The sequence below is a fragment of the Lutra lutra genome, chromosome 4 (genome assembly GCF_902655055.1).
Source record: "Lutra lutra chromosome 4, mLutLut1.2, whole genome shotgun sequence".
Classification (NCBI taxonomy): Eukaryota; Metazoa; Chordata; class Mammalia; order Carnivora; family Mustelidae; genus Lutra; species Lutra lutra.
Genome location: NC_062281.1, coordinates 93,660,457 through 93,673,512, shown reverse-complemented (window position 1 = coordinate 93,673,512; position 13,056 = coordinate 93,660,457). Strand labels below are relative to the sequence as shown.

At 45.5% G+C, this 13,056-nt stretch overlaps 1 non-coding gene across 1 annotated transcript; it reads right to left on the bottom strand.

Annotated features, from left to right (window-relative positions):
* Nucleotides 1-12,477: 12,477 nt before the first annotated feature.
* LOC125099337 (U1 spliceosomal RNA) lies at nucleotides 12,478-12,641 on the bottom strand. Its single transcript, XR_007127115.1, has one exon. It is a non-coding gene; the product is annotated as a U1 spliceosomal RNA (small nuclear RNA).
* Nucleotides 12,642-13,056: the final 415 nt, after the last annotated feature.

Here is a 13,056-nt window from a genome sequence, read left to right as displayed (position 1 = left end):
GCAGAAGGGAAACTCCCAGACTCTTTTTATGAATTCAGCATTACCCTGATCCCCAAACCAGGCAAAGACCCCACCAAAAAGGAGAATTTCAGACCAATATCCCTGATGAATATGGATGCTAAGATTCTCTACAAGATCCTAGCTAATAGCATCCAACAGCACATTAAAAAGATTATCTACCATGAGCAGGTGGGATTCATCCCTGGGTTGCAAGGATGGTTCAACATTCACAAATCAATCAATGGGATAGTACACATATGTTTAGATTCAGTCCTGGCATCAGACAAAATGAAAGAAAAACCCTGTGAAGTGGGAAAGATATTACATTATTAAATTATACTGAGTTGTGTAATTGCAGGCTCCATTAACCCCTCCTATCCATGGGCATAACCCACAAAACTTTTCAGTAGAGTTTCCATGTGCCCTCAAATAGAGTCTAAGGATATAATAACTTGAAATGTTCCCCCACTACTCCACTTTTCCCCCTATCCTCTACTGAATGCAAGGTATTTCGACTGCCCATTCCCATTTTCAGAGAGACTGCAGTGAGGGCAGAGACTAATGTGGTCATCCAGGGAATACTCTGTTCTTTGGTCTACTTCTCTACTTAGTGTGCCAACTGTTGTCGGCCAGTGGACTTCTGAGCACACACGGGAAAACCAATAAGTACTAAAAGTATAGGGTCTCTGGGTTGATCTTGGGAAGTGTCAGCCAACATTTAGAATTCTCTCAGGGCTCAGAATGGCTCTTGACCTGCAAGGACCAAGATAATTCCCCTCTCCTTTCCTGGGAGAAAGAACTCCAGATTCCTGATGCAGCACCTTATGATTTCCAAGGCAACACACACACAGAGATGCACAACCCCCCCGCCCACTATTTTCTTGTTGGCAAAAATGTTTACAAGTCTGTGACATGCAGCTGACTTAGATTTAAGCAAGCGTGGAGAAATATCTAGAAGGCAACACTTGGAACAACAATGAGCTCCCCACCCAGAAGAGCTCCGAGGCCTCAGCCTGGGATGTTGGTGGCAGGGAGAGGCATGCCCATGGAATGCTGAAGAGGAGCAAGAAGATACAGGGGTGGGGGGAGGTTGGCGACATGGAGTGTGGGGGGGAAAGAGAGAGGGAAGTTGGGAAGGTGAGAGGGTGAGATTGCCTCTGGCCTCCTGCTGGGGGCGGCACCAGAGCCCTGAGCCCTCCTGGCAGTGGCCTCCAGGGAAACTGTGGCCCTTCCAGTTGGAGCGGGTGTGCAAAGAGAAAGGGCTCCTGTAGTCTTTCTATCCCTGTGGGTGCTGATCCAAGGCTCCAGGGCTGAGGTGACCTCCCATTTGTCGCCCCTCCTCACAGAGGGCAAAATCTAGGGCTGGCCCCACGCAGAAGGATAAAAGTCTATACTTGGCTAGAATATCTTTCAAATCTCTTGGCTAGAATATTTTTCAAATGTCTAAGTGTGTAAAAAGCGTGTGGGAAGGAAGAAATAAAACTACACTTGACCTTGTACAACACAGGTTGGAACAGCACGTGTACACTTCTGGGTGCCTTTTTTATAAACAAAGCATACTACTCTATGTTCTCTTCCTTATGATTGTCCTAATAGCATTTTTTCTCTAGCTTACTTTATTATATGTATACAGTGTATAATACAAATAACTTGCAAAAGAGGGGTGAATCGACTATGTTTTCACTAAGGCTTCCAGTCCACAGCTACTATTAGTAGTTCAGTTTTGGGCAGTCAAACGTTATACACAGATTTTTGACTTTGAGAGTCAGCACCCTTAACCCTGCATTCTTCAAGGGCCAACCTGCATCTCTATTTACAGAGGACATGCTCCTAAACATAGAAAAATCTCAAGTCATCCACACACAAAAATATTAGCATCCAGTAACTAGTTCTGTAAGGTTGCGGGGACCATGGATACACACATCAGTTGTGTTTCTATGCGCTAGCAATGATTAATCGGAGAAGGAGATTAAGGAAGCAATTCCATTGACAGTAGCACCCAAAACAGTAGAATATGTAGGCATCAGTTCATTCAAGGAGAAGTAAGACCTGCTCACTGAATAGTAGAAAACATTGCTGTAGGAGATTACAGACCTAATGGGAAAGACAACTGTGTGCATGTATGGCCCATTTACTGTAGTTCCTATGGTGATACTACTCACAGGGATCTACAGAGTCAACATGATTCTATCAGAATTTCTATTCTACGTTTTCTTATTGCTGTCAATCTCTTGCAGTACTTCCTTTCAGACATCGTCACTTTCGTCTCTTAGATGGGGTCTTTGTTTATATTTTTCATTTATCTATTTCACATTTTCAATTGATGGTAAACACTTACACTAAATGTTCTCATGTCCTTTTCTGGTGGTTGTCCCATCTGCATAATCTCTGGGTTCTGTTCAGCTGACTGATCTGTCTCCTGATTAGGGGTCATTTCTCCTGCCAGAGCTCCAGGCCCTGTTCCCTCTACTGCTTTCAAATAATTGCCCCCGAGTTGCAGAACTTGCCGTCCATGGAGGCCCTGAGCAGGACCGCGCTGCATGTCGCCCCAGAGCCTGTACACAGCTCTGGCTAGGTGACTTTCTGCAACACTGTCCTCCTGGGGACAGTGTCCTGGGGTCTCACAGCTCAGTGTCCTCAGCTCCAGGAGGTCCATGGGCCTCCTCCTCAGGTTCCCCTCCCCCGTGGCCTCGCTTGGAAACTCTCTGGAGCCAGTTCCTTGGAGCAGCTGTAGGGCCCTGCTCACCTGTGTGCTTCCCTGTCTTGGAAGGTTGTCTTCTTTCCCTGATGCCCTGATGAAACTTGGAAATCTGCATTTCAGGCATCTAGTGTGTCTTTGCAGTTGCTTTGTTGTTTCAGGCAGGAGAGTAAATCCAGTTGCCCTGCATCCCTGTTGGGGTGGCTCCCATATTTTAAAATCAAGCTGGGAAAGGTTGTCTAGATTCTGAATACAGGCTTGTACAGAATGTAGAGCCAGAGCCAGGGTGCAACCTTGAAGTAAGAAAACCCTTACAAGTTTGTATTTACAAAGCGCTGAGCCAGACCAAAGGGCAGCTTTTGTTGTGTATTTTTTTTTTTTTCTTTTTAAGAGAAGCCTGTGCCCTTATGGGCCCAACAGGCTACTTGAGAAGGGTGAAGCAGGAGGACTGAGTGGATACACATGCAGAGTTGTCCTGCTTTCCGGGTTGGAGGTGATGGAGACCTCACCCAGGTAGTGGCTTGATTTCCACCTGGTTGAACGTCTAGCCATTATAGGCAGTCTCCCTGCTGCCCACCATTTCTGGCAGGAGGATGGGGTCTGGCAGCTGCTCCTTAACCGCCTGGGGCTTGTCCATGAGGGAGCCTCCTTCCAGGCAATTGATGACAAGGACCGCAAAGTAGCAGGGCAGTATGCCTTTGGGCTTTTCGAGTTGCAAATGGGCACTTGCAAAAGAACGATACATCGTTTTGGAAGATACTTCAGCAACAAACTTGGCCATCACGGCCATGAAACCAGTCACTCTGTACACAGATTATCCTGCTTTAACATTGGCCAATGGCGAGTATTTTGGGAAACATCAGAGACTTGCATAAGACCACATCCAACCAATATGGGGACGACCTAAAAGGTTGTTTTGTCAAATCAGTCCCCCAAAACCATAAATCTTCCCCAGTATCAAGTTTTACTCACATTTTCAAGGGTCAAATTGTGAGGTACCAGCAAAGCATCTGAAACCCCAGCAACACTAACTGCAGGAACTGGCTTCCCACAGGAGGACATGCTCTGGCCCACACAAAACCTATATGGTCTCCCAGTGATGTGTGAGCTCAGCACACAAAGTGGAGCTGTGTGGGGTGATGTCCCATGGCCATGCTTACATACCTCATGTGACCATTCCTAGGGAATGCAGCCATTTTAATCCACAGATTCTAAGTATGGTTCCTTAAATAGTTCTATACACATCAGATACACCCTCCTGAGAGCATGCCAGAGAGGGGCCCTCCCAGTGGTCACCAGCAGTTGGGTGTTTGCCAACAGTTTCTTCACTAGAGGTTTACAAGGCAAATTGACCAGCATCAGATCCAATCCGATCCGATCCTTCCCTCCCCCTCTCTTTCCTCCCTCCCTTCCTTCTTCCTTCCCTGGGTTCTTTCTTTCTCTTTTCCTTTATTCCCTTTCTCCCTGCCCCCTTCCTTTCTCTTCCTTCCTTTCTCTCTTTTTTTTTCTTTATTTCTCTATACCTTCCTCCCACCCTCCCTCCCTCCCATCCTTCCTTCTTGCCTCCCTCCTTCATTCCTTCTCTTTCTTTCTTCTTTCTCCCTCTCCCCTTTCTCTTTCTCGCTTTCTTTCCCCCCTTCCTTTCTTTCTTCTTTTTCTATCCTTCCTTCCTTCCTTCCGTCCTCTTTCTCTTCCTTTCTTCCCTTATTCTCTTTTCCTTTCTTCCCTTATTCTCTCTTCCTTTCTTCCTTTCTCTTTCACTCCCTCCCCTTCCCCTCCTTTCCTTCCTTCTTCCCTTCCTCCTTTCACTCCTACTTTTCTTTCCCTTTCTTTCATTCTTCTTCTTTCTCTTTCTCCCTCCCCACTCCTTCCTTTGTCTTTCGTCCTTTCTTTTACTTTTTTCATTCCTTCCTTCTCCTTCCTTCTTCTTTTCTTTCTCTCTCACTCCCTTCTTCCCTCCCTCCCATTCTTCCTTCTTCCCTCCCTTTTCTTTCCTTTCTTTCTCCTCTTTCTTTCTTTTTCTTTCCTCTTTCTTTCAGTCTTTCTCCCTCCCGCCCTCCCTCCCTCGTCCTTCCCTCCTTCCCGCCCTTCTCCCTTTATTTTCTTTTTTCCCCTTCCATCCTTCCTTCCTTCTTTCTCTCCTTCTCCCTCCATCCCTTCCTTCTTTCCTTCTTCTTTTCTTCCTTTCTTTCTTTCCAGGTCAGCTCCACTGAAGTGAAATGAGCAACACCATTTCCCTTCTTGCCCCAACCCCACATTGTGTAGGTGGACCTTGTAAATTAGCAAGAATCCTATTTAATTTCCTTAAGAAAAGGTACACAAGAAAGGAAAAGATCCTCCCTTACTCTTCAAGGTCTCCCAGCTAAACTGAGAAGTAAGTTTACCTGAGACATTGAATACGCATCAATAACCAATATTGAAATTGAGACCATTACAGAAATATAAAGGATGAAGGCGGACAGTTTTTATGCATTTTAGACAAGGAGACAATACATCTCTGAGGGCTGTTTGGGAGCTTTAATTTGCAGGGAGTTCTAAGCAGAATTTAGAACCTCTGTTTTAAAGTCCCTGGTGAGAAGGATATCTTTTTACTTCTTAGCACAGGCGGTGCTTTTTTCATATGGGAGGTTGGTTTCCTGCTATCAGGAAGACAGAGGAGGGTTTGAGTATCCTTGCACCAGGTGCTTTTCAAGTAGCTTCAAAATAATCAGTGTGCCACAGTGGTCCATTTTGGGCAATCTGACCTTGGTGTCTATGGGTACCATGGTTTCTCTCAACATTGCTCATTACTCAGTGCCTATTTCAGTAGAAAGCTAAACATATGATTCTTAGAAATACAAATGGGCACTCGGGTGGTTCATTCGGTTCAGTGTCTAACTCTTGATTTCGGCTCTGGTCATGAGCTCAGAGGCGTGGGAAGGAGCCTCAGTTCTGGCTCCATGCTCAGTGTAGCATCTACTTGGGATTCCCTCTCCCTCTGCCCATCACCCCTGCTATAAATAAATATATATAAAAGAAATAAAAATAAACACCATGATCTTACCTGAAACTAATACAACGCTGTATGTTATGTGTAGTGGAATTTTTAAAGAATTATTTTCAGGGACCCTTGGGTGACTCGTTTGTTTCAGTGTCAGTCTTTGGCTCAGGTCAGGATCCCAAGGTCCTGGGATAAGCCCCATGTCCGGCTCTCTGGTTGGTGGTGAGTCTGCTCCCCCTCTCACTCACCCTTCCTCCACAACCACCCCTGCTCTCTCAAGCACTCCCTCTTCCAATGAGTCAGTTTCTGTAGTGTAGTGGTTATCACGTTCACCTCACTCCCTCTCCAATGAGGAAATAAAATAATTTTAAAGAACATTGGGTGAGCCTGGTTGTGGGTATTATGGAGGGGCCATGTTGCATGAAGCACTGGGTGTGGTACATAAACAATGAATTCTGGAACACTGAAAAGAAAATTTAAAAATAAATAAAAATTAAACACAAAACAAAACAAACGAAAAAACAGAGATGGTCCTCTCGGAATCAATCCACTTATAATAACCCTATTTTCCTTTTGCTGCCCCCTAGTCCACACCCATGTCTCTTTACTACCTGTCTGACCTCCATCCTTCCCCAGTGATGGAGACAGCTCAGATCCACTGCTTAACCTAGTGGGGCCAGAGAGAAGAGCACACATGGTACAATGGGCTGCCTTCAGAGTCAGCCACAAGGGAGCTACAGGCAGTTAGAAACGAGCCCAAAGTACCATTAGGAATGAGCACTGTGACATTCAGTGGTACAGATTTGAGGTGTGGTGATGACATCAACTTCCTTGTGCAAGTATGTTTAGACTCAAGCATGAGATCATGGGATGAGAAGATTGAAAGAAAACTGTGTCAAGTGGGAAGATACTAAGTTACCAAAGTCACTCTGACTTGTAGAACTGTTTTGTCTGTTAGCCCTCATTTCCATCACAGAAGCTAGAAAACGTTCAACAGAGTCTCCACTTGACTTCAAGTTCAATCTGAGAACAAATTAATTTGACCTGTTAACCGAAATTTTCCATTTTTTCCCCTCACCTGTGTTAAATACCAGGGATTTTGATTGCCCATACCCATTTCCAGTGAGACTGCAATAAGCGCAGAGAGTAATGTGGTGCATCTAGGGAACATTCTGTTTCTTGCTCTACTTCTGTACTTACCGTGCCAACTTTTGTCTGCCAGTGGACCTCTGACTACATTAATGGGAAAGTCAATAAATATTAAAAATGTAGGGTCTCTGTGTGTATCTTGGGAAATGTCACACGACATGTAGGATTCTCCAGGGCTCAGAATGGCTGGTGATCTGCAAGGACTGAGGGAACTGCCCCATCCTTTCCTTAGGGGAGTAATTCCAGTTTCCTGATGCATGCACCTGTTTATGTTTTATTTATTGTTATTATTTCTTTAATTTTATCTAGTCTCCTTCACCAACGTGAGGCTCTAACTCATGACCCTGAGGTGAAGAGTTGTCACGCTCTAACGACTCAGCAAGCCATGTGTCCCTCCAGTCACCTTTGATGTCCGGGCACATACCATGATTTTCATGTTGGCAAAAATAGTTCAAATTCTGGGAACTGCCTTCATTCTGCTCTACTCCCTCTGGGCATGTTTCGTGAGTTCCTGCTGAGTGTGAGTTCTGCCCCCCCGCCCCCAGATTGAACACCCTTTAGGAACCCAACCCAAGATCCCCTGGGATCTCTATTATCCTTTCTGTGCAATCCTCTCCTGCTCTCAGTGTGTTTGTGCTCCTAAAGACACCTCTGACTAGGACTGCCCTGGGCTCCTAGAGCTACTTTGCACCCAGTCCCAGAGAGTGAGGATTAAGTGCCTTATATGACCACAAGTCCCATTGAACTCCCTCCCCAAAGGCACTCAGCCCTTTACTGATAGGTACAGGAGGGTGAAATCCCCTTTTCTGGCCTGAGGGAGACTAACTCAGAAACACAAGTTACCTCCAGGTTCTCCTGTCCTTGTCAGGACAAAACTCCCCCACAGTTGTTGCTGAAAACCACCCCTTTCACAGACATGAACTCAAAATGGTCACAGACCTAAGTAGATGAGCCAAAATGACCATTCAAGAAGATACGCAGGAGAAAATGGTCAGGACTTTGCATTAGGTGAAGAGTTCTCAGTCACTACAGTAAGAACAAAACATGTAAGAGAAAAACGTAAGATGACCATGTTTTTTTGCATCAAACTTTACCACTGAGAAAAGGAAGAGAAGCCACTGATAAGGAGACAATATTTGCGGATTAAATACCCAATGAGGACTCCCATTCACAAGACATAAGAGTACTTTGAACTCACTGAATGGGCAGAAGGAACACACTGTTAATAAAAAGCCAGGATAAGACTCGGATACACGTTACAAAGAAGACACATGCATGGTTCATAAGCACAAAGATCATCAATGTTACTAGTCTGCAGGGCAGCGCATGTGAAACCAGGGACCATTTTACACCAACAAGTGTGATTCTGATCAAAAGACAATACCAAGTGCTGCTGAGAACATGGAGAGAGTGGACCCTCCTAGATTGCTAGGGGGAACGAAAATGAAAGAGCCCCATTGGAAGCCACTTTGAGAGTTCTTAAGAGTTCAGCACAAGCTTCCCATAGGATCCAGCAATTCCACAACCGGACATCTTTCTGACGGAAATAAGAACATTTGTTCACTCCAGCCTGGTTCAGAAACCTTTGGGGCAGCATGACTCACAATAGGTAAAACCTGAGAGCAACACAAAGGGCCACTGACTGGTGAATGAACAAAAGGTGGCCCATCTGGACCATGGAATTCTACTCAGCAACAACAGGAGAGAAATCTGGTTGAAGCTACAGCATGGAGGACCCTGAAAGGCATGCTAAGTGAAAGAAGACAGTCACCAAGGACTATATACTGTCTCATTCGATTTATGTACAATGTCCAGAAAGGAGCCATGTATAGAGACAGAAAACAGATCAGCATTGCTTGGGGCTGGAGGAGAGAGTGAAAATTGTCTGCAGAGGGGCTGGAGGAGGTGTGGAGAGGATAAGGAAGTCTCTAAAACAAACTAGGGTCCTAGCTGAACAACGCTGTCATTGTAGGGACACCCTTACAATGGGTGAAATTCTTATATGTAAATTTCACCTAAAAAAAAAAAAGAAGGTGACAGTCCCACCTCAGTGTGTCCTGGGGTCCGCAGGCAAACACTGGCTGGTGAGTTGCCACATCCTGGGTCCAGCAGTTGGTGATTTAGAGCCTGGTGTCTGAGGTCACAACCAGAGTCAGGGATTCAGGGCCTGTGTCTTCAGCCTCTGGCCCCTGCAGTTCCCCTGGGTTCCACAAGGGGGCAAATGACTTAAGGGGGAAGACCTCCAGGTGGCACAAGTAGATCAGGGGGGCAGGAGACAAAGAACAGGGGAACCAGCTCCCTGGAGATGTGGGGAGGAAGTGAGAGAGAACACATGAAAGCAGCTGGCAAGATTTGGAAAGGTTTTTTTTTTTTTTTTTAAGGATTTATTTATACATTTATTTATATATTTATTTATTTGACAGAGAGAAAGAGAGAGAACAAGCAGGGGATGCCGCAGAAGGAGAGGGAGAATCAGGTTGGGGGAGACTGATGGGGGCTCCATCCCAAGACTCTGGGATCATGACCTGAGCTGAAGGCAGATATTTAACCTACTGAGTCTCCCAGGTGCCCCTGGATAGATCTGAAGTAGGTTTGGTCTGCTGTTTGGGCTCTACCCATCAACCATTAGGTTAACAGCCAAAGACATAATGACATAATTGATGCTCTTCCTGCACTGGCACTGAGGCTCCCCTTCCCCCATCAGAACAGGGAAAAGAGCCTGTGCTGCTATTAAAATTCTTCTAAGTTTAAATGGAACAGTTTGGGCTGGTTTAGGGGAATATGCCCATTTCTGGTCATCTAAATATGGCCAGCTTCTGGGTGCTGAGCCATCACTGCAGGGACTTAGAAGGGGCACCCTGGTCCTTCGAATTGCAGCTGGGATTGTGAAGAAGGGTTCCTGCTAATCTGTATTTCCCTGGCCTGGGCTGAGCATCCTCGTCCAAGATCAGGTGGTGCAGTGATCTAAAGTGGGCAACCTCCTGTGTGTCACTGCTTCTCTCTGGCAGAGTCCAAAGGAGGCCCATGGTAGTGGTGGGGGGAGAGGCAAGGATAGAATTCTATACTCTGTCAGAAGGTCGTCCACAGTGAAGATTTAAAAAGAATATTAAGAGGATAGATGTCAGATTACATACTTCGTGATAGAGTAACTGCTCTGCATGGTGACAGAAGGTAGCTTAGACTTGTAGTGAATATAACATAATTTATAGAGTTGTCCAATCACTATCTTGTCATGTGAAACTGATGTCACATGGTGTATCAACTATAAATCAAGTTTTAAAATAACCTGAAGGTGAGGGGAAACATTTGAAAAAGAAACAATAAAACCACAGTTGACTGGGGAACAACAAGGGTTTGAATTGTACTGAATAATGTAGGTCCACTTGAGGGGTGATTTCTTTTCTTACGAATATAGTATGGTACTGTCAACGTATTTTCTCTTCCTCATGATTTTCTCAATGACATTTTCTTTATACTAACTCACTGAATTGAAAGAATAAGGTATGTAATACAAACAACATAAAATATGTGTTAATCAACTGTTTTTGTTATCTGTAAGGCTGTTACACTAAGTACACCCACAAACACCCCACCTACTAGAGTCTATAACTTAAATCGGCAGAGTTGCAGGATATAAGATGGACAAAATCAAGTGTTTCTAAACCCTAGCAATGAACAATCGGAGAAGGAAATTAAGAAAACAATTCCATTTATAACAGCACCCACCAGAATAGTATCTAGGAATAACTGATTCAAGGAGGCACAAAACCTGTACACTGAAAACTACAAAACATTGCTGCATGAGATTAAAGAAAACCTAACCAAGTGGAAAGACGTCCCGTGTTCACCGACTGGAAGGACTGAAGTGGCTAAGAAGGCAACACCACGTGGCTAAGAAGGCAACACCATAATCCGCAGATTCTGTGGGATTCCTATCAAACTTTTTTCTTCTGCCTTCTCTATGGCACTTTGCAATACATTTCCTCTCAGACATTGTGGTTTCTTTTTTAAAATATTTTATTTATTTATTTGACAGACAGAAATCACAAGTAGATAGAGAGGCAGGGGGAGAAAGCAGAGAGCCTGATGTGGGGCTTGATCCCAGGATGCTGGACGCTGGGATCTTGACCTGAGCCGAAGGCAGAGGCTTCAACCCATTGAGCCACCCAGGCACCCCAGACATTGTGGTTTTCATCTCTTAATGTGAGATTGGGGGTTTGTTTTGTTTTGTTTTACATTTTCCATGTATCTGCTGAGTGTTTTGAACCGATGGGATGCAGTTGTAACAAACACTTTCTTGTCCTCTGGTGATTCTCACCTTGGTGTCAGCTCTGGGTCATTTTCAGATGACTGACCTGTCTCCTCATGAGGGCTCATTTCCCCTGCTTGTCTGCAGACCTCAAACCGTTGGATGGGATGCCACACAATGTGAATGCTATCATGTTGGTTGCTGCATATTTTTTGTTTTCTGTAATATTAAGCTTTGTTTAGTGATGCATTTAAATTACTTGGAAATATTTCTGGTGTATCTTTAATGATTTATTAAATGGTCCAGAAGAGTAAACCACTTCCTGTGAGTCCCTATTGGTGTGCCCCCCCAAGTAAAAATCAAAGTTGGAAAGCGTCAATGTAGATTCTGAGTAGAGGCTTTTACACTGGAAAAAGCCCCAGCTCCAGTGAAAGCACGAAGCCAGAAACCCCTTCAAGCTTGGATTTACAAAGGAACACATCTGTGAGGACAGTTTTTGTTTGAGCCCGAGAGCAAGGAGAAGGCCCATCATCCCTTGCCCAAGAGCTAACCCACTCTCTGGGAAAGGTCTATGGTGCCAACTGAATGGGTCCTTCGCAGGTAGGCAGACGTACCTCTTTTGAAGCCTATCAAGGGTCGTTGGGCTGGCTCAGTCCAGAGAACACCAGAGTCTGGATCTAGGTGTCCTGAGCTCGGGATCCCCCCCCCCCAACCTCCACTGGGTACAGAGATTGCTTTAATAAACTTAAATAAATAATCAAAAGCATGTCAAGTTCCAAAGTCTATATTCTCTGAAGGGCCCTCTGGAGGAAGGCTGCCAAGGGTAAGAAGTGGCCTGATTGGCTCTCTGCTCCTCGGGGAGCCTGCTTTCTCCTCTCTCTCTCTGCCTGCCTCTCTGCCTACTTGTGATCTCTGTCAAGTAAATAAATAAAATCTTTTAAGAAAAAAAAAGAAGTGGCCTGATTAAGGATAGGGAGTCTGGGGACTGCGTCAGGCTTTGTAGGTTGCTGGTGGGAAAAGGGAGCCAGAGGGCAGCGGAGGCGGACAGACTCTGGCTTGTGTTCCCTAGGGAGTGAAAGAAAGCACCCTCTTCGCCTAGATCCTGGGACTGCAAGACACCAAAACGTAAGCAGAATCACACAAAATATTGGAGAACACCGGGCACGCTGCTCCAGGAGAGACCTCAAGAAAAACAAGAGGCCCAATCTTTTCCTGAAAACTGTGCGTAGAGGACTCCCGCGTGTTTCCAGTGAGAAAGACCATCAACCAGCAATGTAGTTAAGTTATAAATCACGCATTCACTGAGTAAGTGGTACTGCTAAGACAGCAACGTTCTCTTAAAAGATAAAGCTGTAAGAAAAAATTAAAAATAAGAGCATTCTGTTATTGAACACCTATTACCCTGGGAAAGGTCAAGTGCAGTCCCCCACTACCATAAATTATGGAGTCGAGTGTCCCACATTTGGGGAAATCGCAGGGGTCAGCATGTCCGCAGTGCAATGGACAAGCCTCATCCTGAGAAAACGACCTGCTTGAACATGGTATCTCCTCTGCCGGATAAGTATGACACTCTCCGCCTCCACCTCCGCTCCACACTAGCCCCCCCCACTCCGTCCACCCTGCACACACGCTCACTTGCCAACCAACACCCCAAAACCCTCAGCACCCACTCCTGCCCCAAGCATCCTCACCCTCCACAGGAGTCTTCCTGATACAATGGAAGCTACAGCACTGCTACATCCTCTGTCCCAGGAATTCTCTGGCCCAGAACCTCAGCCTAATGGTAACTGATTTACATAAGACATGCCCCATCCATGATGTTAGGGGGTCTCCCCACCACCACACAAAGGAAGGCACACTCAGCACAGGGAAGGCTGTCCCAGCCTGAGAGGAACATGAGGGAGGACTTTCCAGCAGACAGAGAAGCGCAGATCCATCTCTCCCTCTCTCCCTCTCCTTAAAATCTGCTTTGAGGAGACA